At 36.6% G+C, this 12,314-nt stretch overlaps 1 long non-coding RNA gene across 3 annotated transcripts in view; it reads left to right on the top strand.

Moving 5' to 3' along the window:
- LOC141385758 (uncharacterized) overlaps positions 1-12,314 on the top strand; it is an 82,184-nt gene that overhangs the window by 18,904 nt on the left and 50,966 nt on the right. The window lies entirely within an intron of this gene.

The following is a 12,314-nucleotide window of genomic DNA, read 5'->3' as shown; positions in this document are numbered from 1 at the left end:
ATTATTTTAGGAGTCCTTAAAGATAAACTTTTGTCTTAGCCCCAATTGATAGCGGACCATCTGATGCATAACGTGACACAGAATTGGACACACTTCTACAGGATTGTGCTTAAAGGCCGACACACTAAACTAATTTCAAAAGATCTAGCAGATGTAAAATATATTGTATTGTCTCTTGTTGGCTGATTCTCAGCTGAAAAGCAGTGTTTGAACCAACGCAATCTCACGGTAATTCGTAACTTTTTGATTTAGTGGCTAATTCGTATGTATTCGTACGATCTAATTCGTGGAATTCAGTTCGATTTGCTCATCACCCAATGACGGTTAGGGGTGGGGTTGGGTGCCACACCTCCTTTTTAAATCGTATATTTTCATACGACTGAATTTGCCACTAAACTGACAAAACGTAAAATACTTACGTTTCCTCGTGAGATCAGGCTGGTTTGAACACACCAAAGCGACCACAGGAGACTTCAAACTAGCATGTGATTTTCACCTGCATGTAAAGAAAACAAAAATCTATATTTACAGCCATTAATAGTATATAATCCTCAGTGTAAAATGGAAACAAACTGCAGATAGAGTTTTGGAAATAATGAGACTACTTGAAATTTCACTTGACGTTTTGCTGTATATGGTTGGGTTTGATAACGTTCTGATTTCAATTTTAGATTTCAATCCAGATCCAATTTTGGTTCAAACTGACCAAATGTTTGATTTGTAAGCTCTTATCTTTGCTGTTTTATAATGATCTGATTTCAATTTTAGATTCAAACCAATCCAGATCCGATTTTGGTGCAAACTGACCAAATGTTTGATTTTTAAGTTCTTATAAATCAACCATTTAATTAATCATGGTATTGTGTTGCCCAGAGGTGGGACCAAGTCATTGTTTGGCAAGTCACAAGTAAGTCTCAATTCATTGCCCTCAAGTCCCGAGTCAAGTCCCGAGTCAAGACAGGCAAGTCCCGAGTCAAGTCCCGAGTCAAAGGCAACAAGTCTCAAGTCAAGTCCAAAGTCCTGCAGTTTGATTTTCGAGTCTTTTCGAGTCTTTTTAACAGAAAAATAAAATATATACAGATTAGGTATGGTTGTAAGATCTGTATTAATTAAACAAACCTTTTTTTATTAAAGAACATTGCTTAGATATATAAAAATACAAATGCAATTTTCTGAAAAAGTGCTAAACAGTGCTGCGTCTCGTCTCCACAGCATAATGCACAAGAACGAGTTCCACCAAAAAAAGACTCCATTTTGCCTCACATCACACAGAAATTGCAGGTCTACTGCTGTCTAATTCATTAAGTTTAGTTGTGCTATGTTATGTCTTCGGTGATCAACTTGTGATTAACCAAAATTACATAACTTCAATGTGGTAGCAGTAGACCAACTCCTGTATATGCTGCAAAGTTAAATTGAGTGAAATTGGAATTTTGTCAATTGAATCTCGTGTGTGCTAAAGAGATGGAGTTGCAAATCTGTCTAGCAGCAATGTAAAATGGTAGCACATATTGTTAATGAAGTAGGCTACTTCATACAAACAATAAAGTTGTTTTCTTCACATAACGTTGAAGAGCTTTGCTCTCTACCTTGTGTGATGCTCGTGCACGGATTTCCTCTGTTTGTGGACAAAACTGATTGCGAGTTCTCAAATTTTCTCTCGCTCTCAAATATGCACTGCTCACACACAAATTTTCTTGAGCGCTCTCAGAGATTATATGCAAACTCACAATTTGTGTCGTGTTCCCTCTTCCTTTCATGCTTTTTGATATGATTCATATTGCTGCACTGTTTAATAACAATATACAATATATTTAATATATTATTAAATATATGTTTAATAACCAAAATACTGAAATAGACTTACATATTAAATGTTTAATCTAATAAACCATAACATTTTTGGTTGTTTTATATGATGAGATATTTTCAGTTTCAAACACTTAAAGACAGAGAATAGACCAGTGGTGCCCCCCTGAAAATATGCTTAAGGGGGGCCAGAAGAGGCCAGCTACGTCAGTGGCACCAATCAATCCACAATAATTTAGTGGCTGCTATTTATTTATTGAAATATTGCATTGTATTGCATTTATGTAAGTAGATTTAAATAAATAATGTCAACAGCAAAATCATATCGGGTTGGCCACAGGGGTGGCTAGAGTTTACACAGGGGTAACACCCCTTGTAAAGGGGTTTACACCACTATAAGGCACCTCTGGAATAGATGTTGGATGTAAAGAATACATTTTATTTTAAAAGCATTTAAACAAAAACTAATGCAAGCAGAAATGTAACTGTGATAAAAATAAGGAAACACTTGATAAGGTATTATAGCCTACTGTACTATTCACTCTTTAAATAAATCTCACTATCAATCTCATTTTATCATGGCAGCTAAAATAAAGTAAACTAGTGTCTGCTGGCTTCCACTTTACTGATGAGATTGTGGAGGACATTTTCCATGTCATCCTCTTCATTTTGAGGAAAGCTGTGCCACGGGGCCCCTGAACACGTATATTGGCATGTACTGTGTTTTGAACAGTAGCCTACTACAGTAAAGAACTTCAATTGATCAGTTGTGGTAATACTATAGTTGCTATGGTAACACAAGTGTAATATAAACAAATTACCCAGTGCTGTATTATTTTACAATATAGGGTATTTTATACTACAAATCACTACACTTTACTGTAGTTAAAACTACACTTTGTATTATTTTATCTGTTCACTATTGGTAATACTACTGTATTATGAAGCATTAATTAACAAGTCGTAAATAATACTAGCCTAAAACATAAGTATAATACAAGTATACAACAAGTATAATACTCAAAAACACTAGAATTTATTAAAGAATTTACCTTAACCTTTTAGTTTTTTGTGTATTGTTAATAAATAGTAAAGCAAGAAAGAAACCATATCAACATTCTTGGAATAACCCTTCGCTAAGCCTCGCCCTCCTTAGTTACTGTTGCTACTACGCCTGTCAAGCCTTCATGCCTGGCACATCTATTACAGTGTGTATGCGCTGGTGTCAGACATTCCCAAGGATTTAATTAGTCATTTTTGGCAAACAGGTGAGATATCTGAGAAAGCCAGACAAAAGAGGACTGCAGTATACATTACAGGGGTATATTCACAACATAATAGCAACTGATTAGAAATTAATTTTATCAAAATTGAAGCAAGGTTAGCCTAGCCACCTCATACGCTGAACATTCAACAGCATAGTTCACGCACAGCAGGAGAGGTGAAATTATAAAATAATCTAATAACCTAAGAAACTGATGGATTTGTGCCGAATATTAGCATCATTGACCCATAACAGTGTACAGTACCTATTACTGTCAGCATGTTTGTGTGCTCTTTATCCAGTTTTTATTAAAATTTGCAGTTAAGTGGAAGAAAAAAATTGAAATGCAAATCAAAGTATAAATAACAGAAGTGAACAAATAGATTTTTCCTACCAGCAAATATTAGTGTATGTATTTATATGCGTTACAATAGCGAGGGTTTAAACTAAGCAGTGCTCACAGGGTTCAACGCTAAGGATTTTTTCTACTGGCCCGATCGGGCCAGTGGTTCTGATTTTTACTTGCCCAGCCCAAATTTTCACTGGCCCCACCAAAAAAAAAAGAAGTTAATCGCTATTTGAATGTGCGTGTGTGTGTGTATACACACACACACGCACACACACACACACACACACACACACACACACACACACACACACACACACACACACAGTTGATTTCAGAATTATTAGTCCCCCTAAATTATTAGCACCCCTGTTTATTTTTTTCCCCAATTTCTATTTAACAGAGAACAGATTTTCTCAGCACATTTCTAAACATAATAGTTTTAATAACTCATCTCTAATAACTGATTTATTTTATCTTTGTCATGATGACTGTAAATAATATTTTACTAGATATTCTTCAAGACACTTCTATACAGCTTAAAGTGAAATTTAAAGGCTTAACTAGGGTAATTAGGTTAACTAGGCAGGTTAGGGTAATTAGGCTAGTTATTGTATAATGATGGTTTGTTCTGTAGACAGTCTGAAAAACAATTAGCTTAAGAGGCTAATAAATTTTACCTTAAAATGGTTAAAAAATTTTTTTTATTCTAGCCAAAATAAAACAAATAAGATTTTGTTCAGAGGAAAAAATATTATCAGACAAAATATCAACATTTCTTTGCTTTGTTAAACATCATTTAGGAAATATTTTAAAAAGAAAAAACAAAAAACAAAAGGGGGCTAATAAATCTGTATATATATTTACGGTAATTTTTAAAATGTTTAAGGAAAACTATTCAGTTCATCAAGGCTATATTTATAAATGTAAAAAAGGTGTAATTGTTAAATATTTATTAAAATTTTAAATAACTGCTTTGTTATTGTATTTAGTTTCAAATAAAATAATTATTCCAGACATTATTGATTTTATAACTATTACCATTAATAAATATAATAATAATTAATATTAGTGATTTCTGAAGGATCATGTGACTGGAGTAATGAAGCTGAAATCTCATCTTTAAAATCACTGGAATAAATGAATAAATTAAATGATAAACTACTTTTGAACAGTTATTTTATAGTGCAACATTTCACAATTTGTATTTATGATGAAATAATTGCAGCCCTGGTGAGCAGAAGAAGCTTGTTTTAACATATTTAATCACACTGACCCCAAACGTTTGTGTATTGTGTATAGAATATTTTATAAGTGAAAATGTGCACTTTAATTTTAACAACCCACAGACATCGTCACCGAATACAAATCGAGGTCAGAATTTCTCATATATACAGAGCCTCATTTCAATTGTCAGGTTTTGTAGAAATCGATCAATTGAATTAGTCAATCTATTAAAGAAACGTTGACTATAATTCTGTATTTTAGGCTTAAATTATAGAGAGACATAGCAGATGAACCGAGACTGCATCAGATCAATGTAAATCTTTCTTTCGAGCTGTCAGTGCGGAAATGAACAAAACAACAGGCCTAATACAACATATTATACGAATAAAATATGGAAAAATTAACAGATAGTAATTTCGGTCAATTTTCCTGACGGATAAACCGAGATCAGGCTGGACAAACAGCTCTCGGTAATATTTCAGCATGCTTTCACTCGCATTTACCGGTAAGAATGACATCTCGCCCTGCTCATCATTCCCTCTTCATATAGCCGTATATATGGCTATTACACGATCATGATACACTGTGATATAGCCTGGGTGGTTAGTTCGTTGCATTGTTTTGTTTTCTCGCTACAATCGATACGCTCAATAGGACAGAGACCGCGTCTCATTCAGGCGATCTTGGACTGATTGATTTGGCGCGGAAGCGAGCGCAACTGCTGGATATATGCTAAAAAAACGCGCTAACGGGTGAAACGAGACAGATTCCGAAACAAACGTCTATGTGTGAAAGCACCGTAAGATTGTATTTGCACACAATTGACAGACAGTCGCAGCACGCAGCTCTGGCTCGATCTGGCAGGCAAAAAGGCAGCAGCTGGCCCGATCGAGCCAGTAACATTTTGTACACTGGCCCGAGTGTCTCGCACGCTGGCCCCGGGCCATCGGGCAGTCCTTATTGTCGAGCCCTGGCTCATAATATCGAGAGGAAAAAAAGAAAAAGACCGCTGGGAAGCATAACCTGGGCTGCGTTTCCCAAAAGCATCGTAAGCCTAAGAAGTTCGTAGAAATGATCGTACGACTGATCTTAATATTACGGTCTGTTTCCCAAAAGCATCGTAACTTAAGTAGCACTTGAAAATCTTAGTGGATCTACGAGTGCTCTGGAGTAATCGTAAAGCCTTAAGTGCATCGTAAGGAGACAGAGTTATGAGGGCACCTGCTGGACAACCGGCAAATTGCACCTACAATTTACTTCTCTTCAAAGTCATTATTCATTTTATTTGTACGTATATCTCTATTCATTTATATTTTCTACACATTACACAATTCAATATACAAATAATAATGAATAAAGAAAAAAATAAATGTAAGAGCTTATTTATTTATTTATTTATTTACTTATTTATTTATTTTGATGTGAGATAAGCAATTTTTGATAAAGAAATTGATAAATAATTCTACTTAATTAAGGTTTCATATAAATATCGAAAATGATGCTGATGTCATTTCCGGCAAGGACTGTTAGAATTAGTTTTATGCGAGATTGGAGCAAGACAGTGTTTTTACAGTACGACATTTCCAGTTAATTTATGTTTTTAAACTGGCTCAAAAATATTTTTTTTTATGTTATTCGAGTTGAATATACATTCACACAAGTAGAAGAAGAATTATATGGATTGCTATAACATGTGCAACAATAACGAGCCATTCTATAGCGTGACATTTCAGCACTTAACAAACGGATAGCGACTCCTAAGTTGCACTTAAAGCTGGGCTACGTGCAATTGTGTTAAGTGCATTTTTGGGAAACGCACGTGAAACAATAACGAACGTTCGCAAAATGACTCGTAGAAAACGCTCTTAAGTGCTAAGATCAATCGTTATCGGGAAACGCAGCCCTGCTTTGTTTTTTTTTTTTTTTTGTTTTTTTTAAAAGAAACACAGTTTAGATCTGTTTAGGATAAGAGGAGTGTGAGTTATTGCCACCTATCATTGAATGTGAATATCGAAAACAAAACCAACTTAGCTTAACTCCTTTACCGCCCCTCACACAGCTTGATCCACGCTGGCATTTCTCTTCTTGGGCTTTGGTTTTGAAAAGGGAAAAAATCCCACCACCCAGTCCAAACTTTTAGGATAGCGGGTGTCAGATTTTCACAATCCAATTGCGCAACGATTTGGCTTGTTTCCCTCGCTCGAAAGCTTGACAGAGCCTCTGCCCGTAGCTACGATTGGTAAGCCGCGATTGGTGGGTGGCGGTTTTTGGGCGTGGCTTAGCGAAGGGTCAGTTTAACAGGAGGATCCCGTGAGAGCAAAAGCACTAAAGGTATGAGACGCCATCGTAAACAAAAGTCAAGCGAACGCAAAGAGACTGAATGCACGAGAGAGAGAGAGAGAGAGAGAGAGAGAGGTGTATGTTGTATGTGAGAGAGAGAGAGAGAGAGAGAGAGAGAGAGAGAGAGAGAGAGCGAGTATTGGCACGCGAGTATTGGCTGGATCTCAAGTTCAAATTCAAATTCTCTCTGCGTTCGCTTGACTTTTGTCCACTCCTGCGCCTCATAGTAGTCACGTTGGATACTGTCGAATCAAAACAATCTACCGTGCTTCGATTGGACGTCATGCCGAAAGCGCGCATGCTCACACACACGCGCGCGCATGCTGTCACACACACGCACACATAAACGGGGAGAGAGAGAGAGCGGTCCATGTCAACATACTTTTTTATCGTTGGGCTTTTCATGGGAAGCAGCAAGTCTTTACAAGTCAATAGGGGCAAGTCCTAGTCAAAGTCCAAGTCATTTATGTTCAAGTCCAAGTCGAGTTGCAAGTCTTTTTATATTTTGTCAAGTCGAGTCTAAAGTCATCAAATTCATGACTCGAGTCTGACTCGAGTCCAAGTCACATGACTCGAGTCCACACCTCTGGTGTTGCCTAAGAAAGAATATAAAGAGGTCTTAAAATTATTTTTATAGAAATCATAGAGTTACTCCCACAGAGTTGGAATTTACTCCCACAATTCACACTAAGGCCTTGTCTATATGTGGAAATTTATCCAATATGAATCAGATCTGTGTCCTCGTGTCTGCAGTGTAAGCAGGTAGATCCGAACTGACGCTTTTATTTCAGAACTGACTTCAACAGTCGCAAACCTTAAATCTCATATACTACAACAAAAAGGTTTTATATTGTCATGTAGCACAAGTATTTAAGCATCTAAACTACAGATGAGAGAGAGAGAGAGAGAGAGAGAGCGAGAGCAAGAGACACAACGAGCACAATGTTCACCACGTAAACAGTGCTAAACTAAAACCTTTGCATAATTCACGCCATAGAAATGACATTAAGATGCCTACTGGTTTAAAAAGCCTAGATAAAATGAAGATGGCCGAATAAAAACTTTTCTGTCACAAATTATGGCAAAACTTTTTAAAAAGAAATTTTTTAAATTTTTAATTAAGGCTGTTAGGCTTTTCTAAGCCAAAAGTCTTGTCACTCCCAGAGTTCATCAAGATTCTTTGGATTCATCTTCAATGCCTCCTCCTTCATCTTACCACAAATAAATGCTCAATAATGTTCATGTCTGGTGACTAGGCTGGCCAATCCTGATGCACCTAGACCTTCTTTGCTTTCAGGAACTTTGATGGAGGCTGAAGTATAAGAAGGAGCGTTATTCTGCTGAAGAATTTGCCCTCTCCTGTGGTTTGTAATTTAATGGGCAGCACAAATGTCTTGATACCTCAGACTGTCGATGTTGCCATCCACTTTGCAAATCTCTCGCATGCCCCCATACTGAATTTAACCCCAAACCATGATTTTTCCTTTACCAAACTTGACTCCTGATTTCTGTCAGAATCTTGAATCCATGGAGATTCCAATAGGTCTTCTGCAGTATTTGTGATCAGTGCAACAGATGATTTATCTGACTCATATGCCCCTTTTCTAAATTATGAACTAGAAGTCAAGCTTTTATTTGTTGCGCTTACAACTAGGATCGACGACAAGACATTTATCAGGTACTGTATGTGTGGTTTTGGGTGCAGACGAGGTGTTTTGCTGATGTTTGAAATCTAGCGATGCTGAGAAAAGTGAGACATGCACTCACAATTAAAAATAAACCCTATAATGTCACCTTTTCCTACACCCTCGTTTTCAATAAACCTAAAAAAAATGCACATACTGGAAATGAGGAAGCCACGTTTGATCATTATTTCCCTTTTACCGTTCCCCTGACCTTAATTCATTAAAGCATGGATATAGACAGCCTGCTGGGACTCCATATAAAGCCGAGATATAGCTGATTTCGGTGAGAAGAAAAGTGCATGTGTGCGCACGTGTAGGTGTGAGTGAGCTGTAGCGCTTAAATGCGTGTTGACCCACAGAGCCTAATTAAAACATGGAAACTAAGGGAACTCCTGTGGCTCTCGGAGAGCAGCTGGCATGAGCAACGACACACTGTACACAACGAAGATGCGTGGGAATTAAAAGGGGCAGAACTTAAACACGCATGCACACAAACAGGGAAAGGGCGGGAAACTGGGGGATTGTTGGTGTTTATCTTACATGTGCAGGTTTGGAGATCATGGCATTGGAAGGTTATGGAGTCAGAGACGACAAGGACTGGATTATAGATGTTTGTCTGGTATAAGTAAAGAGATTTTAGTGTCATTGCATTAATGCAACAGAATTTGCTTGCGTGCCCTCAGAGACCAGCAATAAGATGTAAGAATACACAAAATAATAAAGACTAGCATTAAAATAAAAATGCAATAATATATGCAATAGTATGTATGAAATGGGGCTCAGATCTTGGTGCAAACAGAGTATATGCAAAGGGTAGAATATATGTTTGTGATTCACCAATGTTAAAAGTGTTTTCCTGACTATTAACTGGGTCATATTTGTCACAGAAGCAGACTGAACCAGAGATGTATGTATTTAATTCATGTTTATTTCTATAGCGCTTTTACAATGTAGACTGTGTCGAAGTGTAAAGATGGCTTAATCTCTTCAGAATAGCAGACCATGAGAACTGTTATGGAATTTCATGAGATGCAATAAAACAATTGAGAAGAAATCAGAAAACCTGAGACAGTTGACAATAGGCTGGAAACACAAAGCTACACTTCACCAGGGGGGAATGTGAGAAAGTTCACCCTTCTCCATTCACCTCAAGCCCCCCTTCTTGACCCTTAAGTTACCTTCTGATCAGAGCAGATCATTTACATTTTCACATGAAATGTCCAAGGTTTTAATATGGTGTATCTTGTAGCACTATATTCATGTTTGGTATCATTTTAAATGTCTCTTTGTGATTGATAAAGTGGTCTTAATGTCACTGTAATATTTCACTTGTATATGTTGATTTGGTTTTTGGCTTTGACGAGATCTTTGCTAGATGCTCCCCCTTCTTAGAGATAGTTAACTCCTCAAATTCACCAAGCAAGGGTCTCGGTGATTGTCTTGAATTTATAGCTGTTTGTTCTGAGTTGAGTATTTAAAGGAAATGTGAACAAATATAATTGGGATCTTGTAGCCAAGACACCCCCATGCAGCATCTCTAAGACTTATGCTGCAACGTACTTCTCTGGTCAGGTATGCATCTCTAAGTCTTTAATTTATCTTTGAGTAATGGATGTTGTTATTTTACTGTATCATCTCTGAATTGGCTTTCTGATGGTTTTATTATGTAATTGGCATAATACAAGTTTACCTGACATATAAAATGTTAAGTTTTGATTCATTTTGAATTCTCCTGAAATCTTTTTATATTCAGTAGATTAAGTGGAGTCTTGTGCTACCTTTATGATTTGACATGATTAGATTGATTCTAAGGGCCCTATCACACACCCGGCGCAATGTGGCGCAAGGCGACGCAATTGTTATTTGCTACTTTCAACTCGGTGCAAGAGTCGTTTTGAGGTGTTGTGCCATGCTGTTTAAATAGCAAATGCATTTGCGCTCATGTGCGCCCATAGGCGTTTTGGTCTAAAAAAGCAGGCGTGTTTTGGCACATTGCTATTTTGAGAAACTATAATAGTCTGTTCTTTAGACTAGAACAAAACCGGTCTATTGTTTGGCGCAGAGTGCGCCTGGCTTGCACACTGTTTAATACACACAAGATGTAGAGCAATACGCAAATATCTTTACATATGAAAAATATTTAGAATATTAAGGATATATATAGGATATAATAAGGATATATATATATAGAATATAAATATAAATGATTAAAATATTACAAAACATATTATTTTCTAGCCTACATGAATTTAAAAACCACTGCCTTCATACTTAGGAGGCTTTTTCAGTTCATTCAATTTGCTTTTGTATAATGTTATCATTATTAGCAGTATTATTTATTATATGCATATTTATATTTGTTTTATTAAAAACAAGCTTAGATTTGTCCACCTGTCAGGTTTAGACCATATGGGGCACAGCACGTGTATTAGGATATAACTCAGGTTTTTGACCACACTTCGTTATTATTGTTCATTTATTGCTGGAAATTAGAACTGAATTGAGAAATAGTTTTAAAATAAATCTGCTTAACAAACTAAATTAATTATTTATAGGTTAGATGATGTCTGTGCGTACAAGGTTTCCCCATCCACGAGAGCGAAAGTGAAACTAGAGTTTGAGATGCCTTTTCTCTCATTCTCGTGCTGCAGATGCTCTGTTGAACTGTTTTCTTGCATGTGAAATGCTCAGTTTTTCCACTTACACTTACTTTACGTCATGTAAATAGCAATGCGCTTATGGCACGACGCAACTGGCTCTTAAAGGGAATGGGAGATGAAACTCTGATTGGTTTATTCTCAAAACACACCTATAACTCATTAAGAAAATTAACTCTTTTAGACCATGCGCCATGGCGCAAAGCAGATTTTTCCGTCTTTAAATTAGGAAAAGTGGATTGTGACACGCCCTGGGTTTGCGCCCTGCGTTTTGTGCTTTGCGCATGGACCGACAAAATAGAGCCCAAAGGCACATATGACTGTACTGGATAGTTTTGACAAGACAGCATGGAGATCTTTAATCATTTAATTGCTAAAATTAGCAAGCTGTCTGGAAATGGCTAAATCTACTACTTTTAAGGATGAGTGAGCAGTTGGCAACCAGACTATTAAAGTATTAGCTAACCCTACATCCTCTGACTAACTTCAGAGTGTCAACATACTGTTCATGAGAAGACACGCAAACCCGGGGCGTGAAACTCTAAGCGGCATTTGGTCCCTAATGAACATACAACTGAAGAGTAAGTAATCAGATATAAATCAAAACTCTAAATTAAGTCATGAATGATGAATGTGATCTGTTCCTACAATTAGAAATACAGTCTAAATATGATCACTTAAAATTGGAGTCAGATTAAATTGGGAGCTAAAAAAACAGATATTAATAAACTTTAAGAAATAACTAAATTCTTTTCGGTAGCACTAGAAAAGGCTTACATGCATTTAACCTTCGACCATGTTGTTAGTTTCATCATTGGGCTAATAGATGGACTTCTACAGAAGCAACTTAACATAGTCGTTTTAGTAAATTGTGTCAGTCTAGTTTTCAGAGTTGAAGTTCAGTTCAGTTCTGTTCAGTGTGGTTTAAAATGTATGATAACAGTTATTGTAAAGGGTGGCAGAGTGTTAACAATGCTCAGTGATTG

The sequence above is a fragment of the Danio rerio genome, chromosome 5 (assembly GCF_049306965.1).
Source record: "Danio rerio strain Tuebingen ecotype United States chromosome 5, GRCz12tu, whole genome shotgun sequence".
Lineage (NCBI taxonomy): Eukaryota > Metazoa > Chordata > Actinopteri > Cypriniformes > Danionidae > Danio > Danio rerio.
This window is presented reverse-complemented; position numbering and strand designations above follow the sequence as displayed.